Source organism: Myotis daubentonii, chromosome 10 (genome assembly GCF_963259705.1).
Source record: "Myotis daubentonii chromosome 10, mMyoDau2.1, whole genome shotgun sequence".
In the NCBI taxonomy this organism is placed as follows: Eukaryota; Metazoa; Chordata; class Mammalia; order Chiroptera; family Vespertilionidae; genus Myotis; species Myotis daubentonii.
The window spans coordinates 72458404-72482793 of record NC_081849.1 but is presented as its reverse complement, the minus strand read 5'-3'; the positions used below and the strand labels follow the sequence as shown (position 1 = coordinate 72482793).

The window sequence follows — 24390 nt, the reverse complement described above, 5'->3', positions numbered from 1 at the left end:
TAAGATGCCGGGGTCCAACCCCAGCAGGTCCAGGGGTCCCCAAGGTGTGGATGGAGTCGGCGAAGAAGGAATGACACGGAGACAGCGTTCAGTTGATCAGCAGCCTAGCCAGGATCTCCAGCCAAGTTCTGGTCTCGATCTCCAGAGAGGTTCTGCTTAGGATCTCCAGCCAGGTTCTGTAGCCATGTTCCCTCGCTAGGTTCTCCAGCCAGGTTCTGTCTGAGCTCTCCAGCCAGGTTCGGTCACCAAGTTCTAGTCAGGTTCTTACCAATTTCTGTAGTCAGGTTCAGTCCAGGATCCCCCGCCATGTTCTCTCCAGCGAAGTTCCTCTGTCTGCAGGTTCTGTGTAGGTTCTGTCCTCCTGGCTCTCTTCTAAGTTCTGTCTCTTTCTGTCTTCTGAATTCTGTCTTGTTACATCTGTATTTATACCAGTTGATTCAATCCTATCACTCTCTATTACAAAGGTTAGGGCATTTCTTATCTTCATTCCAGGGAGTAAAGATTATGTAGCTTAAGCATAATTGTTCGTAGTTAAAGTGATTAATTACCCGCCTGACACTTAGTTGAGGGGTTTTATTCCCTCCCTAACTTCAGGGGAAAAATCCCTACCTGGGGAAACAACCTTTCTCAGAGACCTTGGTTAAAACACATAGTGCCAAGAAGGTGAGCAAACATATTAAGAACAGTATGCCATATATGCCAGGTCCTTTGAAACAGCAAGGATGGACCGGCTCCCGGCAATAAGCCACCCGCCCCATGGTCTCAGGTGCCAGCAGCTGTGCCTGCGCTTGCGGCCCAGGATAGGGACAAGCCGTCCACCCTGTGGTCCCTGGCTCCTGTGGCTATGGCCCGGGTGAAGCTGGCCCGGAACCTGAGTACCTGCAGCTGGTCAGAGGGAGGGAAGCCCATGTCCTGGGTGCCTGTGACTAGCCGGAAGAGGGAATCCTGGGTCCCAGGTGCGGGGCGAGGCAGAGGCGGTTCGGGTCAATCAGGCAGGTGAGTGGTTAGGAGCCAGTGGTCCCGGATTACGAGAGGCAGTCGGACATCCCCGAGGGGTCCTGGATTGGAGAGGGTGCAGGCCGGGCTCAGGGGACACCCCCCCCCCCCCCCGCACGATTTTCGTGCACCAGGTCTCTAGTTAAGTATAAAGGCCTGGTACTCGTCCAAGAAGAACTTAGAAAGTAGAAGGTATCAGGCTCCTGAGGGGAACCAATGTAATTATTGTTTACTGCATTTGGCTTTAACTTTTCTGGCTGCTAAGACTAACAAGGAACTGCTCCTTTGTCTGTATAGCATTGAATTACATAGTATTCATTGTCTGTGGAAAGAAAGCCTGCCCATTTGTTTATACAAACAGACTGTTTCCTGGCATTGTACTTAATGAAAAAGACTTTCTGTAGATTCTGCTATTATGTGACATAGTGGGTTATGTTTTCACAGAAGACATAGAAATTATTCTGTTGAAGTGCTCTTGTAGTGAGGATTCATAAAGACCAAGAGCATATAGTTAAACTCCTACAAGGCAAGCATGTTGTGTGGCAAAAATTGAGAACAGTATGATCCAGACTCAATACTCTGTGTAGACAGGACTCTGAGAGTCCATGAGGAAGGAAAGTGGATGTGTCTAGTCAGCTGCCTCTTTGTTATTTAACTACTCCTTTGGACTTTAATTTGCTCTAATAGAAAATTATCACTATCTGGAATTCTGAGGTTCTAAACAGTTGAGACATTTATTTACCACAGATTAAGGAAAATGAAGTCATATTCTGTACAGCATAAGATAAGTTGGCAGGAGATGCACACATTCAAGCCATAAAGCACTAATGAATCTTTGACTCTCTAATATCTTGGTATGAATTTATTTAGTGATTCCAGGCCATTTGTGGGTTGGTTAAGGAACAATAACTTTTTAGATACATGTTAAGAGGGAGACAAAGTAATCTTCCACTCAACTCATTGTCCCATAGGTGTGGGTTTCTACACACAGAACCAATGTTGTCCTTAGAAAAGCGATTGCAGATCTTTAGCATTTGTATGAGTAGTGATTATGACCTTAAAGGTCTATACCAGGGGTGGGCAAACTTTTTGACTCGAGGGCCACAATGGGTTCTTAAACTGGACTGGAGGGCCGGAACAAAAGCATGGATGGAGTGTTTGTGTGAACTAATATAAATTCAAAGTAAACATCATTACATAAAAGGGTACGGTCTTTTATTTCATAGTTTTGTTCATTTCAAACGGGCTGGATCCGTCCCGCGGGCCGTAGTTTGCCCACAGCTGGTCTATACCATCTAAAATGGAAAAGAAGGTATTGAGATGAAAAGATGTTTTCCATCCTCCCTGTTAATCTGCATTTCTTGGTTCTGAAATTAAGTTGTTTGAAGACAGTTGTCTTGTGATTTTGCTGCTTATGCAAAGCATTAGGGTGGCCTGTTATAACTGTTTGTTATCTTAAGCACAAAGTCTTCACCATGTTGGAATGAGCACTGTTTGCTTCAAACCTGGTGGGAAATGGGTCAGGAAATGTAAGTAGTACTCTCACCCTTTACCACCTCTGCAAATCAGCCCTGTGGATGCTCCAGACCGAAATACAGGGCTATGAATGAAGGATTCCACAATCAGGCTGATTCTAGGTAACACTCACTGAACTGTAAACATCTTGAGAGTATTAAAGTCAGCCTCAATAAAGCATGTTATAGATGGTAAGGTTCTCTTCTTACACCGTCTCTCTCACATACTCACGCTTCTCTCTAATTTTGTGACTAACTTGTCCCTCTAGTCAACATTACAGTCAACAGATGCCATTCTCTGAATTTTGTGGTTTCTATCCTCCTATATAATAAAAGGGTAATATGCAAATTGACCGAATGGCAGAATGACCAGTCCCTATGATGCACACTGACCACCAGGGGGCAGATGCTCAATGCAGGAGCTGCCCCTTGGTGGTCAATGTGCTCCACAGGGGGAGCACCACTCAGCCAGAAGCCCAGAAGCTGGGCTCACGGCTTGCAAGTGCAGTGGTGGTGGCGGGAGCCTCTCCCACCTCTGCAGCAATGCTAAGGATGTCCGACTGATGGCTTAGGCCCGCTCCCCGGGCCCAAGCTGTCAGTCAGACATTCCCTGAGGGATCCTGGACTGTGAGAGGGTTCAGGCCAGGTTGAGGACCCGGCCCCCCCACCCAAGTGCACAAATCTCATGCAGCGGGCCTCTAGTATATCTATATATATAAAAGCCTAAGTGGCCATTACGACTAGTTGACCAGTTGCTATGATGTGCACTGATCATCAAGGGGCAGGTGCTCAATGCAGGAGCTGCCCCCTGATGGTCAGTGGGCTCCCACAGCCAGTCTCCTGCGGCCGGCCAACTTCCCAAGGTCCCTCCCCCCGGCTGGCCTGCCAACCTCCTGCAGCCCCTCACCCAGCTGGTGGCCAACCTTCCACAGTCCCTCTTCCTGGCTGGCCAGCCACCCCAAACGGCCCCGATTGCCTGCCAGGCCGAAAACCCCCCACCCGTGCACGAATTCGTGCACTGAGCATCTAGTACAGTGGTTCTCAACCTTCCTAATGCCGTGGCCTTTTAATACAGTTCCTCATGTGGTGACCCCCAACCATAAAATTATTTTCGTTGCTACTTCATAACTGTAATTTTGCTACTGTTATGAATCGTCATGTAAATATCTGATATGCAGGATGTGTTTTCATTGTTACAAATTGAACATAATTAAAGCATGGTGATTAATCACAAAAACAATATGTAATTATATATGTGTTTTCCGATGGTCTTAGGCAACCCCTGTGAAAGGGTCGTTTGACCCCTAAAGGGGTTGCGACCCACAGGTTGAGAACCACTGCTTTAGTACATATATAAAAGGCTAATATGCTAAGTGTCCAACCATCCGACTGGTCACTATGATGCGCGCTGACCACCAGGGGGCAGATGCTCAACACAGGAACTGCTGAGCTGCAGTTCTTGGCAGTGGCGGTTATCAGGTGACGCACGCCAGAACCAGAGAGGTAGGAGCCTGGTTTCTCACAGGGCCGCGTGATCCACCTTCGGCTGTGGGTTATGTGTTGCTGGGGTACTGTCAGCCCCGAATCTGGTTTACTGCCCACTTCCATTTGCGTTCCATACCCTGTACGACAGCAACTTTGCAGAGTGCCCTCTCGCACTCTGAGGCCCCTCGGGGGATGTCGGAGAGCCGGTTTCGGCCCAATCCCTGTAGGCCAGGATGAGGGACCCCACCTGCCAGAGGGTTCCCGCTCACTCTGCAGAGGCCCTTCGAGTGGCCGGCCAGGGAGAAGCCTCGGGAGGTTGGCTCCAGGGCATGTCCAGCCCGTCTCACCCAGTCCTGCCCCACTGGCCACCTTCTAATTAATTTTCTTTCAATGTGAACGAATCTATGCACCGGGTCACTAGTAAACCATAATAGTTTGCCTAAGATAATGAACATAAATGCATTTAAGGAGTCCATGGAATTGGGAATGTCTGATTCCGGAACTGTGGCCATCTTCCTCCTCCCCAATAGAATAGGTAACTTTCCCACCTGAAACCAGTTGAGTTTAAGTTACCAACATGATGCTCTGTCACTCCTGAGTACTTCAGTATATTTTCCCTACAATCAAGTACATTTCTCCTTTGTAATCACAATACAGCCATCAAGATCAGGAAGTTAGCATTGATATATTTCTACCATTTAATCCTCTGACTCTATTCAGGTTTTTCCAGTTGCCCAATATTGTCCTTGATATGAAACAGAACCTTTGGAAAGTCTTGTTACTTTTTTGTTTATTTGTTTCTTTAATCAGTTCCTAAATCTTTTCTTGACTGTCACAACTGACATTTTTGAACATTGTAGGCCTAGTTATTATTTTGTATAATGTTTCTCAATTTGGTATATAAAAACTCTTTTCAGGTAGTGTATGGTTTTGATTTATACTATTACAGTTGATTTCAGTCGCTTGTTTAAGATGGTGTCTGCTGGATAGCTCCATCCCAAAGTTATCCTTCCCCTGGTAATTAATGAGAATTTTGCTGGGAGTTATTTTGAAACTGTAAATATCCTCTCATCAACAAGTTTACTTCCTTCTTCCTCTTCTTTCTCTCCCTCTATCCCAGCGGTTCTCAACCTGTGGGTCGTGACCCCTTTGGGCAGGGGTCCTCAAACTATGGCCCGCGGGCCACATGCAAATACAAATATTGTATTTGTTCCCGTTTTGTTTTTTTACTTCAAAATAAGATATGTGCAGTGTGCATAGGAATTTGTTCATAGTTGTTTTTTTTTAAACTATAGTCCGGCCCTCCAACGGTCTGAGGGACAGTGAACTGGCCCCCTTGTTTAAAAAGTTTGAGGACCCCTGCCTTTGGGGGTCGAACGACCCTTTCAAAGGGGTCGCCTAAGTCCATCGGAAAACACATAAATAAATACATATTGTTTTTGTGATTAATCACTATGCTTTAATTATGTTCAATTTGTAACAATGAAATTGGGGGTCACCACAACATGAGGAACTGTATTAAAGGATTGCGGCATTAGGAAGGTTGAGAACCACTGCTCTATCCCATCCTTCTGGTCCATCTTTCTGTCTTTCTGTCTATCTCAGATGGACTCTTTCATGGATTGCTTCCCCCACCTTCTCTCACTGAGTTATAATTCATTATTTTCCTTATTTGGCTTGATGTTTAGATTTTCCCCAATTTGGTCATTAGGAATCCCTTCAAGTTGGTTCTATGTCTGTTCTTTGAACACTTTATTACTTTTAAATACAATCTTGAATTTTCCCAACTCCAGCCCTGGAATCAGCGATTTTCCCAAAGAACCCCTTTTAGTAGAGAATAATATTTAGTATGATACTAAGTGCAAAGCATTAGGGTGACCTGTGGGAACTGTTTGTTATCTTAAGCACAAATTACATGTGATTATTATTATTGGAGTGTCATTGCTTCCAGATCGCTCAGGGTGAGGGATACACATACACACACCCTTTATGTTTATATGTATTTCTCTATAGTTATTTCTATTTTTATTTATATATTAAAATCCATGAGCTTAATCTGATATCTCTAATTCTACTCTAATACCAGAGGATTCAGCCCAGTTTTCTCCCTTTCAGTATTTGTAGTTTCTTTGACAGTGACTAGGCTCTCATTTTCCTCATTATGTTTACTGATTTGATTAGTTTCTTTGTATATAATGAGCCACCTGTTGCTGCCACTGTCATGTTGGGCATCTTCCCCCATTCCTCCTCACCAAGCTGTGCTCAGACATACTTTGTTGCTTGGCCCTGTTTAGTGGCTGTAGACTGAATTGTTCAGGAAGGGGGAAAGGGCGGCATGGCTTTCACAGTTTAGGGGTGTGTTTTACTTGTCTCTTGAGGTGTCTTACCTGTCACTTTATCTGGTTTCCTTGACCTCATTTCTGGAGAACCTTTGCCCCCCAGCCACTTCTCAGTACTCCCAAAGTAGAAAACAACAAAACACATCATATATTTTTTTAAAATATATTTTTATTGATTTCAGAAAGGAAAGGAGAGGGATAGAGAGGTAGAAACATCAATGATGAGAGAGAATCATTGATTGGCTGCCTCCTGCATGCCCCACATTGGGGATTGAGCCCGCAACCCAGGCATGTGCCCCTGACTGGGAATCAAACCATTGACTTCTTGGTTCCTGGGTAAATGCTCAACCGCTGAGCCATGCCGGCCAGGCCACACCATATTTTATCTCTTTAAAAAAGAAATATTTCTTTATTATGGGAAATATAGGTATGTTGGGGGCGGAGTATGGAATCCCAGGCCCACCAATAGCTGCAGAAAGCATTTGGGGCACTGCCATCTGAATCCTCTATGAGCAGCTAATTGCATTTAACTTTTTACCTCTTTATCTTTACAAGTCTCTTCCTTTTAAAACTTGTGAAACCTCAGGCATTTTAACAAAAAGGCCACTATTTAGAGTTCTAATATTGCTAAAGGTTGTTAGCTGCTTCTTTCTACTTGCCTTGGCTTACCCTTTGGCGTGGAACTCTTCCTTTCTTCATAGCCAGCTAGTTCATGCCCATCTTCTTTTTGGCTCTCCCACCGAATCCAGGAGGATTAAGGACTTTGGTGTCTGAGAGAACTGGGTTCAAAACTGGCTTCCCAACTCTATCCTTGGACTAGTTCAGCCGTGGGCAAACTACGGCCCGCGGGCCGGATCCGGCCCGTTTGAAATGAATAAAACTGAAAAAAAAAAAAAAGACCGTACCCTTTTATGTAATGATGTTTACTTTGAATTTATATTAGTTCACACAAACACTCCATCCATGCTTTTGTTCCGGCCCTCCGGTCCAGTTTAAGAACCCATTGTGGCCCTCGAGTCAAAAAGTTTGCCCACTCCTGGACTAGTTCTTACCCTCTGGCCTTTAGTTGCTTCATCTATGATGTAATTTCTTTAATATAATGTATAATAACATCTTACCACCTAAGATTTTTATGAAGAATAAATAAGACAAATATGTAAGTTTGTGGCATACTTCCTGACGCATAGAAGCTTTTTAAGAAATAGGAATTTTACTTTCTTCTGTGCTGTTTTTTTTTTTTTATGTGTGTGAGACTGTGTGAATGTGTGAGTGTGTGTGTGTGTGTGTGTGTGTGTGTCCTGTGCTGTTTTTGTTCCATTCTCCCCTCAGCTTTGTTTCCATCTGTACTTTGATGCTACACCTGTTCATGCTTGCTCCCTTCCTGGTCTAACTGCCTCCCTTGTGTTGGGTTTGTTTCCCCGAGCCTCTGCAAGAGAAAGCGCTGTCAGCATTGCTTTCCTCCCTTTCTGTGTTATTTCCTTATAATGGCCTTCATTTAATCCCTAATCCCACTTTAAGTAGGCTCCTCCCTTTATCACTCAAATTAGTATCTACCACAACACCCCATGTATAATTATATATCTTTGTGTTCATTAGTGATTTCTGCCTCAGTCTGAAAGATTCCCCGTGGTCATGGGCTGTGTATTTTGTTAACCCCACTGCATTTGAACTATCCACAGTGCAATAAGTGTTTTTCACGGGATGAGAGAATTATCTCTAGAAGTTGGCCAAAACTGAGGCATGGGCAGCGCTGATCCTGCCTTTGTGTCTGGAGGGCATGTCAGGTGAGGAGGTTGATATGCCATGAAGAACACAAATCAGAATACAGATCCTTTGTTTCTGCCTTAAAATCATCCATAATGCTCCAGATTTCTAACATACATGTTTAAGTGGACTACAGTTTATTTCTTTCAAAATTTAGGTACATTTTAAAAAAAATTTTTTTAAAAATATATATTTTATTGATTTTTTATAGAGAGGATGGGAGAGAGATAGAGAGTTAGAAACATCGATGAGAGAGAAACATCGATCAGCTGCCTCCTGCACACCTCCTACTGGGGATGTGCCCGCAACCCAGGTACATGCCCTTGACCGGAATCGAACCTGGGACCTTTCAGTCCTCAGGCCGACGCTCTATCCACTGAGCCAAACCGGTTTCGGCAAAAATTTAGGTACATCTTCTTCAAAACATAACATAAGCAGTATAAATGTTCACACACTAACTGTCTGAATTTTAACAACTCAAAATGTAAAGTTCTCCTTGGCTTTGTCTTTAGAATCTCTGACTTATTACTGTTTTATAGCTTACTTTTTTTCATTTTTAAGAAAAAATACACCTTTGCAAGGTTGTCTCCGCAACAGTGTCATGCCCCTCACGTGTTTTATGTAGTCTTTAGTGCCAATTCTTTTTGATATGAAACAGATAACCTTTATTCATTCATAATTATTTCCCTTAAAACTGCTAATGCTGTACACATACTTAATTCATTATGTTGCATGTGTTTTTAAAATTAATTGGCTTAATTTGTCTTCCTTGAAGCCTTAAGAAACTTTCTGTGAACAAAGTAATAGATGCTCTTGAATTAATAAGGCCTCATTACATTTCTTTCATGGAGACTGAGGAGATTCTGACTCCTCTTGGTGCTCAGAATTGCTTTTGACTCAGGTATTGATGGATTGGGTTTAGTTAGCATGACAGGTGAACTCTTTGAGGCTTTACTGTGTGTGAATCCTTGGAAATGACCAGAGGAGTTAGAAAGGTAACTGAGAAACAGTCCTTACTTTCTGGGAGCTCCTGGCCTCATGACTTTGCCATTAGCATATGAACTACCTAATGGCAGAGCCTTTCCCCCCTGGATCTAGTATCTGGATAGGACAGACAGTCTGCGGCCTCTTGAATGGTGACTGAATGATAAATAGACTGGATTAAGAAATTACTTAAAGATACTGCTACAACAGATGTCTGCGATTTTGCTGCCTATGGCTTCTAAGACCAATACAGCTCCTAGGGCAACAGAAACTAAGGAGAAAATAAACAAATGGGACTACATCAAAATAAAAAGTTTCTGCACAACAAAAAGAAACCAACAAAACAACAAGAGAGCCCTCTGCATGGGAGAACATATTTGCCAATGCTATCTCAGATAAGGGTTTAATCTCCAAAGTTTATAGGGAATTCATGCAACTTAACAAAAGGAAAATAAATAATCCAACCAAAAAATGGGCAAAGGACCTAAATAGATACTTTTTGAAAGAGGACATACAAAATGCCAAGAGACATATGAAAACATGCTCAAAGTCACTAATCATCCCAGAGATGCAAATCAAAACGACAATGAGGTATCATCACATATTTGTCATAATGGTTATCATCAACAAATAACAAACGACAAGTGCTGGAGAGGATGCGGAGAAAAAGGAACCCTCTTGCACTGCTGGTGGGAATGCAGACTGGTGCAGCCACTGTGGAAAACAGTATGGCGTTTCCTCAAAAAATTAAAAATGGAATTGCCATCTGACCCAGTAATCCCACTTCTAGGAATATATCCCAAGAAAACAGAAACACCAATCAGAAAGGATATATGCACGCCTATGTTCATAGCAGCACAATTTATAATAGCTAAGATTTGGAAACAGCCTACGTGCCCATCAGCAGATGAGTGAATTAGAAAACTCTGGTACATCTACGCCAGCCGTGGGCAAACTACAGCCCGCGGGCTGGATCCGGCCCATTTGAAATGAATAAAACTAAAAAAAAAAAAAAGACCGTACCCTTTTATGTAATGATGTTTACTTTGAATTTATATTAGTTCACACAGACACTCCATACATGCTTTTGTTCCGGCCCTCCGGTCCAGTTTAAGAACCCATTGTGGCCCTCGAGTCAAAAAATTTGCCCACTCCTGATCTACACCAAACTATGCTTGATCTACACCAAACTATGCTTGATCTACATAATGGAATACTACACTGCTGTAAAAAAGAAGAAATTCTTACCATTTGCAACAGCATGGTTGGAATTGGAGAGCATTATGCTAAGTGAAATAAGCCAGTCAGAGAGAGATAAATATCACATGATCTCACTCATTTGTGGAATATAATGAACATCATAAACTGATGAACAAAGATAGATACAGAGACAAAGAAGCATCGAACAGACTGTCAAACTTCAGAGGGAAGGCAGGGGAGTTAGTATGTGTAAGAGATCAACCAAAGGACTTGTATGCATGCATATAAACATAACCAATGGACACAGACACCAGGGGGGTGAGGGCATGTGCCCAGGGCTGGGGGAGGGCGGCTGGAGGTCAATGGGGGAAAAAGGAGACATATGTACTACTATTTGTAATACTTTAAACATTAAAAAAAAGGAAAAAAAGGAAATTACTTAAATATCCCCCTTTAACCTCTATTCTGTTATTAATTAACTATAAGAGTAAAAAAGAGGGAATTTATGAGGACTTAAAAGGAACGAGGTTGTATTTGGTCAGTGGTAAAAGAAAAGACTTCATAGAAAATGTAATGAGGGCCTTGCCACTTAAGATTAATTGGAATTTGGCTAAATCCTGGAGGCAGAGAAAGGGGTCTCTGAGCAGCTCTAAGTGCTTTTGTTTTCCTAACAACTGGGCTAGCTAAAAACTGATGATGGATTAGGTTAAAGATTAGTTTGGGAGCATCATAAAGAAGACGGATATGAAGATAAGAAATTAAAGCATCCTTACTAATATACATTTTAAAAAACATGCTCGAAATAAAACAATATTTTAATAGACTTTAGATTTTCTGCACACACATCATTTATCATTTCAGTGCAAATAGTTTTTCCTTTACATTCTGTGTGATTTCTGTTTCTTGCTTCATTGCTCTGTGCCCAAGGTTGAAAGAAATGATAAGGTGGACATCCCTTGTCTTATTCCTGATCGTACAGTAAATGTGTACATTTTTAAAGGCTGTCTTTACCAGGTTGTTATGGGTCACAGATTTAAATGTACAGCTAAAAGTATAAAGCTTATAAAAAGAAAAACATAGGAGAACATCTTGACAACCTTGGAGAAGGGGAAGATTTCTTAGAGAGTATACAAGAAGTATTAACTGTAAAATAAGAAAATTAATAAATTGCACTTCATAAAAATAAAAAAAAAAGCTTTGCTATTGAAAATACTTTTTTGGCTGCATTTTCTGTTTATAAATATTGAATCAGCTTTACCTTGAGAGAAGCAATTATATACTCTTGGAGTTTATGGTATTTGAATTTTTATCAAAGCATTGCATTCATGTATCTTAAAAATTACCACTTTAACAGTGCTGGTGACAAAAAGCAGTTAAAAGACATTTTTAAAAATGAAAAGACCACTTTAGACTAGGAGACATGTATATGTATAGCTGAAAGAACATTACTGGCAGAGAATATCAGGAAACTTTGTGAGGTTTTGGAGAAATGTTTTTTTGTATTGATTAGAGCAGCGGTTGCCATCCTTTCGGACCTCACGGACCACCAGTGGTCCGTGAATCACTGGTTGGCGACTGCTGGATTAGAGCATAGACATTTGTCAAATATCAGGGAATTGTGTACATAAGATACCTGACTTTCATTCTGTGTAAATTTTATTGCAGTTTAAAAAACTGCAGTAGCTACCCCTCGCTGGTGTGACTCAGTTAGTTGAGCGAGCACTGGAAAGGTCTCCAGTTTTATTCCAGGTCAGGGCACATGCCCAGGTTGTGTGCTCAATCCCCAGTAGGAGGCATGCAGGAGGCAGCCGATTGCTGTTTTTTTTTTCCATTTCCCTTCCTCTCTGACTCTAAATTCAATAAAAAACAAGAACAAAAAAAACATACAAAAAAGTGCAGTAGGTAGTTATATCTAGATTATGGGATTTTTATAATGTGTGTATACTTTTATCTCTGTCTTGTTTTTCATGTTTTCTCTGTTGAGCACATACTTCTTTGTAAATAAAAAAAAGAAATGTTTGAAAAATAAAAACTTAGCAGTGAGGAAACACTGTAGATTTTGAATAGGGAAGTGATTTATTTAAGAAAGATTAATTTGTGAATCTTGAATGATTGGCGTTGGAGAGAATAGAGGTAGAGATAGAGATAGGAGAAGAGGACAAACAAAGTAAACAGCATCACAGAGGTAGCATTTTATCATTTGACAAACAATTGAGTGTAGAGAGTGACAATGAAAAACTTAATTCTTGAACCCTGGGGTGACTAGAAGAAGGTAGTGATGTCTTCTGTGAATCTTTTATTAAAAATAGACTTTGAATTTTGAAACTGATGATCATTTCTTTTTTGTTTTGGATATTGTTCAGCTACTAAAAAGCTCAGAGCCAAATACAGCCCACCTCAAACAAGTGGACAATAACTTACAGCACTGAATTCTTCGTCCTAACTTCCCCACAACATTGTTCCATTTTATTTTTGCTGGGCTACTTTTTCTTTTTGCCCCAATTTCCTTCTAATTTTGAATCTTGTATTGTGGTTGTATAAACTGCCTCAGTTCCTTATTGGAAAGAAATAGATTTGGCACTATTAACAGGGACAGTGAAATCACAGTTGGTCTGGGGAAATTTTGATGAGTTTGACTTTATTTATTAGAGTTTAAAGAAAATGGTGATGATAGGAAAAAGGCAGCTAGAAATATGAATCTGGGGCTCAGAAGAGAGGACAAGCAAATGGTGTCGTAAAGAATTTAACATTGCTCCCAGATAACGTCCTTGGAAGTGATCTCTAAGTCCTTGAAATTTCCTGCCTTTTAAGTGTCCTTTTTAAAAATATTTTTTTATTGATTTCAGAGAGGAAGAGAGAGGGAGAGATAGAAACATCAGTGATGAGAGAGAATCATTGATCTGCTGCCTCCTGCACTCCCCCCACTGGGGATCAAGCTTGCAATCTAGGCATGTACCCTGACTGGGAATCAAACCGTGACCTCCCGGTTCATAGGTTGACGTTCAACCACTGAGCCACACTTGCTGGGCTTAAGTGTCTTTTTTAACCCAAGGGGGTCATGCCAGATAGTCTAAAAATGTGATTTGTGGTAGGGGCTTTTGGACGGTGTGTGGACCGAAGTCAGCCACGTTGCTAGTCCACTGTGTTACATAATGGAACCCTAATAAGAACTGTGGACTCCACGGCTGGGGTGAGCTTCTGGTTGGCAGTACTCCGTGTGCACTGTCATATATCATTGCCTAAGGAATTGACTGTCCTCACCTCACCTGGGAGAGGAGGACTGTATGCTCCACATTTGGGACCCTTCTGATTCTGCTTTGCATCTCTTCCCTTGACTGATTTTAATCTGTAATTCTTATGCTATAATAAACTGTAACCACGAGTATAACAGCCTTCAGTGAGTTCTCACAGATTATTAATGATTGAAACTGAGCATGATGTTCAGAACCCCCAAACTTGCAATTGGTGGTCAGCAGTGAGGGTAGTTCTTGGGACTCCTCAACTCTTTAAAGCCACAATTATTTTGACTTTTGTTACAATAGCCAGACCTGTTTACTAATGAATACCAGTATCCATTGTTATACTCGTTGTGCAATGAGAATAGAGACTCAGAAGACAAATAATTTGCCTGAAACTGCTTATGGAGCAGGCTCTTCAAGCAGCTCAACTATGATGCTTTCTCTTAGCATTCCTCTCCGATATGAAATCATTCGGCTTTCTCCACACCAAAGGAATGCCCAAGTCTGAACCAAGTGTGCATCCTGGACCATCTGCCTGGCTGAGCAGAGGTTAACCTCCTTTTTGGGACTCCAACCTCATCAGAGGCTGAGTTAGTTTGGGATTCATGTAACCTATATGGTACGTCAATAAATCATAAAAATACTCATCCTCAGTACCAACTTGGTTATTAGCATTTTGCATTTAAAAGCTTATGTTTGAAACTTTACATATTTAATACAACATTGTTTAGCATCAATACAGAGGATATGTTCCACGCTATTTTATTTGTTCATCTAAAATTTTTAAATATTGCAGTTCTGTCAGAAGTGGGGTCTTGTGGACTCTTCCTGAGCCGTACACAAGTATTACAGATTTGATAGGAAACAAATCGTAGGTAAGGGTGGGTATTACGTGAATAAAAGAGATGCAGAGAGGCTGTTCAGTGATCAGCCTTTGAGAAATTTGATGGAATACAAGAGGAGAAAGAACAAGTTGAAAGAAACAGACCTAGCAGTCAGGGATACAGTCCCTCCAGCCACCCCACAGCCCTTCTCCCTTCTCCACTTTTCCCTGCAATCTTTGTTTTTTGTTTGATTGTTTTCATTTTTAAGTCATTTTTTATCTTTCAGTTGCAGTTGACATACATTACTGTGTTAGTTTCAGGTGCACACCCCAGTGACTAGACATTATATAACTTTAGTGATCACCCCAATCAGTCTTACACCCATCTGACATCGTATGTATTTACTCAAACATTATTGACTATATTCCCTGTGCTGTAATAAAGAAGTTTCCGATTTTATTAAGAGTCTGTTTTTTGTTTTTTTTTAAACCTGGCCTGGGGTGAGGGCATGGGGTCCTTTTATATTGACTAGGCAGCAGTAATTGAAAACTTGCTATTTTCCCCCTCATACAGTTTTTTTTATTGATTATGTGAAATTCAACCCTTTAAAATGTACAGCTCACTGGTTTTTAGTATATTCACAGAATTGTGCAACTACTGCCACAGGGTATTTTTATTAACTCCCTCAGGAACAACAACAACAGCAACACATGTTCATTAGAGGTCACTCCCCATTTCTCCCTCATCCCAGTCCCTGGCAAACACCAACATACTTTCTGTCTCTATGAATTTGCTTATTCTGGACATTTTATATAGCTAGAATCATACAATATGAAGTCTTTTGTGGGTGAGTTCTTACCACATTTTCATATTGTCCCGTCTTGCACCATGTATTAGTATTGAAACCTTTTTATACTGAGTAAATTGCTATGGGTGGATATATCACATTTTATTTTATTTATCTATTTATCAAATAATGTACATTTGGGTTGTTTCCACTTTTGGCTATTATGAATGTGCTACTTATGAACATTTGTATATGAGTTTTTGAGTGGGCCTGTTTTCATTTTTCTTTGATGTTACACCCAGGAATGGAATTGTTGGGTTGTATTGTAACTCCATGTTTAACTTCTGGAGGAAATGTTTTCCCAAAGCAGCCACATCATTGTATATTCCATTATCTATATGTGAGGGTTGCAATTTCTCAAACTCCTTACCAATACTTACTCTCTTTTATTTTAGCCATCCTAGTGATATCTCATTGTGGTTTTGACTTCCCAAATGATTATTGATGTTGAGTAACTTTTAAAATGCTTATTGGCCTTTTACATATCTTTTTTGGGGTTGCTGTTTGTGGTATGTGTGTATGTGCATACACACACATGCACATACATACAGACTCACATGCTCTTATTGCTGAGGTTGTGGTTCATGATAACACACGTTGTTTTACTTATGAGGTTCCATGAGAGAGAGTTTTCCTCAACTCTCAGCACCTGGAAAAGCGGTACTGCTCCTAATTTGTTATTAATCTTCTTAATACTGTGAATGCTATGTGCCACTATTTCCTTGTTGGCATAGTTTGAGATGGGTAAAGGCTGAGAAAGGGCCAGTGAACCTATGTATGGGGAGGGTTCCTAATGACCCATCAGTTGGGGCCAGTCATGCGAATATCAAGGTATATTTGAGAAAGCATAATCGATTCTTTGGTAAAGTTTAGCAATGGAATGAAAACTGTAGCTTGAGGGGAGTCAGAGATGGACAAGGGAGAGTTGGTGTTAGGGCAGGATACCTGAGCTTATTTCTAGGCAGAAGAGAAGAAATCTGATGAGAGTTTGAAGGACTTGCAAGGAAGGAATTAAATGAGTCGGTTTTGGAGATAGTGGGCTAGTCTTGAAAAAATTGAGATCACATCTTTTTTAGAGAATGATGGAGGAGATTTTGCATAGATGCTATAAAAAGTAAAATAAGGATTGTTCTGGTTATTGTTGCATAATGAATTGTCCCAAAACTTAGAAGCGTTAAGCCAACTTTTCATTTTGCTTATGATTTTATGGATCAGGCATTTAGAAAGGGTAAAGTTTGTGTGGTTTACCTATGCCTCATGATATCTGGGGCCGCCACTGAGACCTCTCAAAGGCTTGAGGTGACTCAGTGTCTGGGGACTAGCATGACCTGAAAGCTCACGCACATGTCTGGCCCTGGGTTTGAAGGGCTGGAAGAGTAGGACTGCCAACTGCAGGCCCTCCTTACGGCTGTGCTCCTTTACTGGATGGCGTTCTCAGAGTCAGAGCCCCAAAGGGAAGCTGTGTTGCCTTTTACAACCAAGTCTCAGAAATCACAGTCGCTTCCACTACATCCTGCGGGTTCGAAGCACAGCAGAAGCCCATCACATCTACAAGGATGAGTGCAGCCCTTTTTTCAGTGGTAGAGATTCAGGCTTCTAGGAAAGCAAGTGGTTTGGAAGATACAACAGTTGCGGCCTTCTTTGGAGAATACAGTCTGTCAGAAGAATGTCACAAGAAGTTAATAGAAAGATGTTGCAGATTCCAAGTATATTTAGGTATGTTTAATTTTTTGTATAATTATGTCACTGATTTTCCTATTAAAAGTAATTACCTGTAATACTCTTCTTGGCTGGCATAGATTATGTAAGCCCTAAGACCGAAGTTCACTAGCTATATCTAAATTGCTTTGTTGGGTGCCTAACATAGGATTATGCACAAGTTGGTACATGAGTTACACTTTCTGATGATGATTAAACTGGAAAGCTGTAATTACTCTTGGATTGTAAAACTAGGTGGGGCTTTAGAATGAGGCTCAAAAGTCAGTTTTAATTTCCATATATATATGTAGGAGACCTTTACTTACTGCATTTGTAGTCATTTCTCTCTAAGACCTGTGTTCTTTTACCATTTTTTTTTATTTCTTTAGAATAATTGAGAATTGGATTATTGACAGTGGTATTATTTTTCATTTTTACAGAAGATGTAACATACCTGGGAACGTGCCTGTAATTGTGTGGTTGAATAAGACATTGCTTGTACCCTCTCGATCCCATGGGAGCCTAAAATAACAATAGGTCTTCACTTCTTGAAATAAGTTAATCTTTCAGTTATATTTTTATGTCTGAGTGTGTATAATTATGGCCTTTGGTTGTAGCCAGTGAACTTCTTTCAGAGTTCTTTTAGTTTAGCTACTAAGAGAAATTTTTTTTAGTTGTAAAAGAGATCTCAGTATTTTTCAAGTGTCTTCTGACTTCTGAATTTTCCATATATCCAACTAAGACTTTCTCATTCTAAGATCAATTGTTTCCCAAGTTTATAATTTAATATATTGTACTTTTACGTATCCAGAATATATAAGAATCAGGAAATGAGTCCCAGTCCTAGCTGGTTTGGCTCAGTGGGTAGAGCACTGGCCTGTGGACTGAAGGGTCCCGTGTTCGATTCCTGTCAAGGGTACTTGCCCTGGTTGAGGGCTTGATACCCAGTAGGGGGCATGCAGGAGGCAGCAGATCAATGATAACCTCTCATTGATGTTGCTATCTCTCTCCCCCTTTCCCTTCCTCTCTGAAATCTATATATATCCCAAATCTTTGAATACAAATGAACACTGTCCAAGTTCATATACTGAAGCTCATGTTTACTATGGAGAGAACCCCCATTTAAAATCTTAGATGTCTATTTACTCTTCCCTTGCTCACAAAGCAAGTAGAAGGCTTAAAACAAAAAAGAAGAGCATGTTCTCCCTCCTAGAGCACACCTGTGCCTTTCCCTTCCCCCTCCTCTTCCCCCACAGGCATCTCCTAAACTCCAAGGGTCCCCACGAGACTTGCAACCAGAGGAGCAATGGGCAGCAGCAGCTTATCTGGGCTTACCCCTGAACCTGTCTCCAAGGCTCCCTTTTCTCTGACTTTCCGGTGAGCTGAAGGCAGCCCCACTTTGGCTCACTTCTGTTACCGTGACTGTTTCTGAGTGAGCCAAGGCAGTCCGCCTAGGCTCTCTCCTGTTGCATCTTCTGTCCTAAGCCCTTCCTTGTTTCACCATCCCCAGCTTTAAAGCTGAGTCAGTGTGTTTGTATTCATTCAAGCTGACCTTCATTTCTAAACGTCATATATGTTAGCGGTCTCCAACTGATGGTACGTGGACCACTGGTGGTCCATGAGGTCCGAAAGGTTGGCGACCACTGATACGTATAACTAACTCTTATATATATATGAAGCCCTGAGGAATATTTTTCTCATGGGCCCACTGAGAAATCTGTTAAAAAAAAAAAGTTCGTACAATTAAAATCAATGCAGAGTCACTGATATAAAGACTGATTTTAGCCCTGGTCGGTATGGCTCAGTTGGTTGGAGCATCGTCCTATACACAGAAGGGTCTCAGATTCGGTTCCCAGTTGAGGCACAGACCCAGATTGTGGGTTCGATCCCTGGTTGGGGTGCATATATGAGGCAACCTCTCAATTAATGTTTCTCTCAGATCAACAAAAATATATCCTTAGGTAATGATTTTTTTTTTTTAAAAAAGACTGATTTCATTAATAGGCAAAATTAAATCTCTGGAATATTTATTGTACAGCATACTATTAAGTAGGAATATTAATTAGACAACCAGATGGACTTTAAACAATTTGTGTATAGTTTCGATAGACTGCATTTTTTCAGTTTAAAGGTAAAATTTTTATAACAAATGATTTTAATGGAGCAGTGGTCTAGATTCTTCTATCAAAGATATACCGAAGGAGCAAAATGGCACTGTGTATTTAAGAAACAATGGAAAGTGTTGGTAATGGATACAAAATGGGTCCATTATCTCTCTTAGTTGTGAATTCTGAGATTTGTAGGGTATTAGTATGTTCAAAATAATTTCAGTGAAATTGGACTTTTAGTTGTTGGTGTATGTATGAGAAAACTTGTGACCCAGGTTACAGAGTCAAGTACATCGAGACTTGGTCTCCTGAAAACAGCCACTAGCCCCTTCTGATCTGATGTTAACCTCTATGCATTTTAAGGACTTCACTGCACACTCCCCCTCGTCTCCTCCCCCCCTCCCCCCAACCTAGGTGCATTTAAACCACTGTGTTCTCAAGCATTCTCACTAGATTGAGAAATGATTCAGGCTTATTCTAAAATATAGAAATTAGGCTTTTAGATTCTGGCTTGCCCCAGAGAGTAGTGTGACTTGCATTTCCCCTGTGGGCTCAGTCAGTTTTGAGGGAATCTTCTAGAAAAATAGGAATGTCAACATCAGTATATTTTAGAAAAATTTTGCTGTAGCTATAAAATTATAGTACTAAAATGACAAGAAACCTTGATTATTGATTATAAGGCAGAAGAATTCCTTTATTTTTATTTGATTTTTGTTTAGAATCAGATTCCAACTTTGTAAATGTACGGAGCTCTCAGTGTACTTTAATCTCCTAAATGTTTGTGGACCCCATGATTGCTGTGTTCAGTATTTTATAAACATTCCTCTTCTTACCAGCTTGCCTTAAGTACCACACATTTTAATTTTGCAGTATAATAAAAGTATAATTTTTCTGTGCAATTCCCTTAGCAGTGTTTTTATATGATACTAAAAGCCCAGTGCACGAAAATTTGTGCACTTGGGGGTCCCTCAGCCTGGCCTGCACCCTCTCGCAATCCGGGACCCCTCGGGGAATGTCCGACTGCTGCTGAGGAGGCGTGAGAGGCTCCCACCACTGCCACTGCACACACAGCTGCAGCCGTCAACCCAGCTTATGGCTGAGCGGAGCTCACCCTGTGAGAGCACACTGACCACCAGGGGGCAGCTCCTGCATTGAGCGTTTGCCTCCTGATGGTCAGTGTGCGTCAATAGTGACTGGTCGTTCCTGGTCTTTCCTGGTCGTTCTGCCTTTAGGATTCATTTGCATATTACCCTTTTATTATGTAGGATTACTTGAGTTGCATTTAGATTATTAGTTCACTTTTTTCCCCATCTGGTCATGATAAATTAAGGGAAATTGTCTTAAGGATATACTGTATTGTTAAAACTTTTTCACAATTCACAATGAAAGTCTAAACGAGAAACTCTCCAGGCTCCTCACAGTTAGATCCCAATGTGCTACTGTTCTTGTTTTCTTTCTTAGCATCAAACAGAACTCTATATTTTACTGTAAACATGCTTTCTCACTATTATAATTTTCCTCGTATTATCTTTTTCCTTTTGTTTTTTTTTTCCTCTGTTTTTCTGTTAGAGTTAACATAGATTAATTTTAGCTCACATTTTACACAAGTAAAGCCTTTCCCACTTCTCCCTCACATCCTACCACGGAGTAGAGAACCACCTACCTCACATTCATTTCTGTCTTTCTTGTGTCATGTTCTTGTGCTTTCTTGTGTATTTGTTGCAATTCAGGTACTATATGCTAGGAATACTGTCCCTCTCCTCAAAGTGTTTATAATCTCCTGGGAAAGACAAATGAGAATATGAATAATTAAAATACATTGTATGGTGTTGTGTAACAGAGCATAAGGAGGCATTATGGAAGTGCGTAAGAGAAGCACGGAAAGGAGGGAGGCTCCTTCTCAGCCAGGAAAATCAGGAAATGTTTTCCAAGAGGGAGCTTTGTTTGAGCTTGTTTATTGTGAGGGATTAGTACTGTTATTTGTATCCTAACACTTTACATACTTGAGACATTTTACAAATAAATATATAGAATACAATAAACAAATAGATGAGGAAAATATATAGTAGAAATAATTAAGTAAAATCAGATTAAGGTTAATACATACAGATTTAGTCATAAAGATATGTATAAATTGGGAGTGTTGCAAATTTGCCTCTGGGTTTCTTAGTCATCAAAGCAAGGAAGGAAATGCAGTGATTTTAAGACTTAGAGTTTTCATAAGATGAAAACAAACCAACCACTCTAAACAAGACTGTATTTTCCTGATTCCAAAGATAAATTCATCACAAACCAAGACTTTTCTGAGATTTTTAACCTTCTTGCAAGCCAATAAGTTAGTTGGCCACAGTTTTGTGGGTGCTTAGACGGGAGACTCCTGGGTCAAAGACAAAGGACTTGATTACTCACAGCACCAGAAGCAGCCTGAGCTTCATGTTCATACTGGTTTCCCTTGCTCTCCAAATCCAACAAGAGCCATGTGGAGGCAGGCCCAGGTGGGTGCTTTGCTCACCGTGGGTTTGTATTGTAGCTAAGGAACTCTAAACATAGGAAATCCCAATCCTTTATGAGCCAAACCTGCCCACCTTTATTCACCAGGGAGATGTTTATTATACTGGACAGCAGACCAGCCTCTTCTCTTCTCTAGAGGATGATAGTATGTCTATTTTCCAAGGTGATTCACCTTAGAAACCTTTGAAAAATCATTTGTAACAAAGGCCATCGATGTCTCTGTTTAAAAGATTTGCAGAAGTATGGTGGGTTCTGGATCAGGTTCTCTCCTGAGGTTACAGTCCAGCTGTCAGCTTGGGCTGCAGTCCTCTGAAGGCCTGACTGGATCCGAAGCATCTGCCTTCCTGCTCATACTGGTGGTTGTGGGTTCCATCCCTCACTGCTGTTCACTTGACCCTTCAGCGCCTTGCCACAAGGGCCTCTCCATAGGACAGACTGCTCATAGCAAGGCAGCAGGCGTACCAGAGAGAGCACCCAAGATAGAAGCCAGTCTTTATCACCAGTCTTTGTATGTCTAGGGAAGTGACATTAAATTTGAATGTTGAAAAGTCTTGATTCTCTTATTTTAATGTTTGGCTAAATCATTGATAAAGACAAGTTAATTTCTTTGTCTTCATTGATATTTGACAACTAACTAAATCATTATCGTATTTGGACTATCAAAAACCTTTTGTTAATTGGGCTATCCTAATTAATTAGATTACACTTTGGGACAGTTTTACTATTTTAAATAGGAATAGCCAGTACTCTCAACCCTGGCCTGCTGACCCTTTAATCACAGTGGGGTGGGTAATGACAGAAGAAGAGTGAACACTTATGAGGGCACTTAATATGTGTCCAGGTATGGTTCTGAGTGAGGTGGTAGGGGCAAGTACCCAGAGAAATAAAGTAATTTGCTCAATGTCTCATAGCTAGTAATGCCAATGCTACGATTTAAATCAGCATTCCTGAATTTAAGTACCAATCTGTATAAGTAATTGACAGTTGGCAAAAGCTTGAAATTATCTGTTGGCCTTTATTAACATTTCAAATATGCAAAGTTTCTCAATCTATGAATTGAACTTAAATCTCTGTAGCCCTCCTGCAAAAGTTGTTTTTTGCATACATGATATTTATCTTATGTTCAAGTGATTTTTGTTGTTACTTCCTTAGATTCTAGATAATGGGAATCCTGTCTTTTGGAGCATTTCCCTTTGCTCTGGTTTTTCCCCTAGAGCTCTCTCTTACTCATTAGTGTTACAGGAACATTAGATGAAGGAGAGATTAATTTACATGTAAGAATTTTCAATGACAATTTTCCTGACTGACTGCTTTTAACCCCCCCCCCCCCCCCCCACACACACACACACCCCGCCCCCAAGCCTCAGTCCTCTAGAGTTTAATAGTTGTGTCTGAGGATTCATTATTGCTGATTTTTTTTTCAGTGGATTGTAGGGCTTTTTTCCCTGCTTCTTTTTTTGTATTTAGTATTGTTAATGTTTCTACTGGGGTGTGTGTGATTTAAACTGCACTTTAAATTACTAATAATGAGAATAGTGTATTCTTAGATTTCAACATTTTTATTTGATCTACAAACATTTTTCACAACTCGAGATATGACTGTCAAATTTTAGGAAGTATATATGATAAAATTTTAAATCTACAACATATCCTCATATTTGTTTTGTAACCTAAATTTTGGTTACTGAAGACTGGTTGTAAAATTTTGTTTATGAAGGCCAATTACAATAGGTTCTTATGAATCATTGATAGTCAAACCATTTTCAACTTAGGCAATACTTTAGCTATTTTCTTCTTTTTTTTAATCTTCACCTGAGAACATGTTCACTGATTTTTTAGAGAGAGTGGAAGGGAAAGGGGAGAAAGAGAGATCAATGTGAGAAAGAAATATAGATCTGTTGCCTCCCACACATGCTCTGACTGACCAGGGCTAGGATTGAGCCCGCAACCTAGGCATGTGCCCTGACAGGGAAATTAACCCAGAACCTTTGCTCTAACAAACTGAGCCACCTCTCTCTTCCCCGCCCCCTCTCTCACCTCCCCATAGGTATGCCCACTTAGTTCAGTTCCATTTGTTCAAAAGTCTGTTCTTTTCCAATTTAACTGCCTTTGCACCTTTTAATGAAATTAGTGCTTTATATTTTTATATGAGTATTCAAATTAGTTGTCACTTTCTACAACAAACCATGTTGGAATTTAGACTGAAAATAAAATGAATCTAAAAGTCAGTTTGGGGAGAGTTGGCATCTGAACAATATTGAGATTTCTAACCCATGAACTCCATTTACTTAGGCTTTCTTTAATTTCCTTTAGCAGTGTTTTGCAAGTTTTCATTGTTCAGGTTATTCTCATATTTTTGGTCAGGTTTATCCCTAAGTATTTCGTATTTTGTATGCTATTATAAATGATATATTTTTAAGATTTCAATTTCCCACTGTTTATTGCTGGTATGTAGAAATACAATTGGTTTTTATATCTTGAGCTAATATTTTGTTACCTGACTTTACTTACTTATTAGTTTAAGTAGGTGGTTTTTTTTGTTTCGTTTTGTTTTTTCTTTTGCAGATTTCTTCAGCTTTCCCTTGTAGACAGTCCTGTTGTCTGTGAATAAAGATAGTTTTATTTCTTCTTTTCCAGTCTGGATTATATTTATTTTTTTTTTGCCTGATTATACTGCCCAGAACTTTTAAGTACAATGTTAAATAGAAGTAGCTTCATTCCTGGAATAGACCTCACTTGGTCATGAAATTTTATCCCTTTTATATGTTGTTTAAATTAGATTTGATGAAATTTTGTCTAGAGTTTTAGTATCTACATCATGTGGAAAATTGGTCTATAGCTTTCTTAAAATGTCTTTGCCAGGCTTTGGAGTAAAAAGCAA

General features: G+C 40.3%; 1 protein-coding gene across 7 annotated transcripts in view; it reads left to right on the top strand.

Moving 5' to 3' along the window:
- Positions 1-24390, top strand: part of SRPK2 (SRSF protein kinase 2) — a 233381-nt gene that overhangs the window by 156583 nt on the left and 52408 nt on the right. The window lies entirely within an intron of this gene.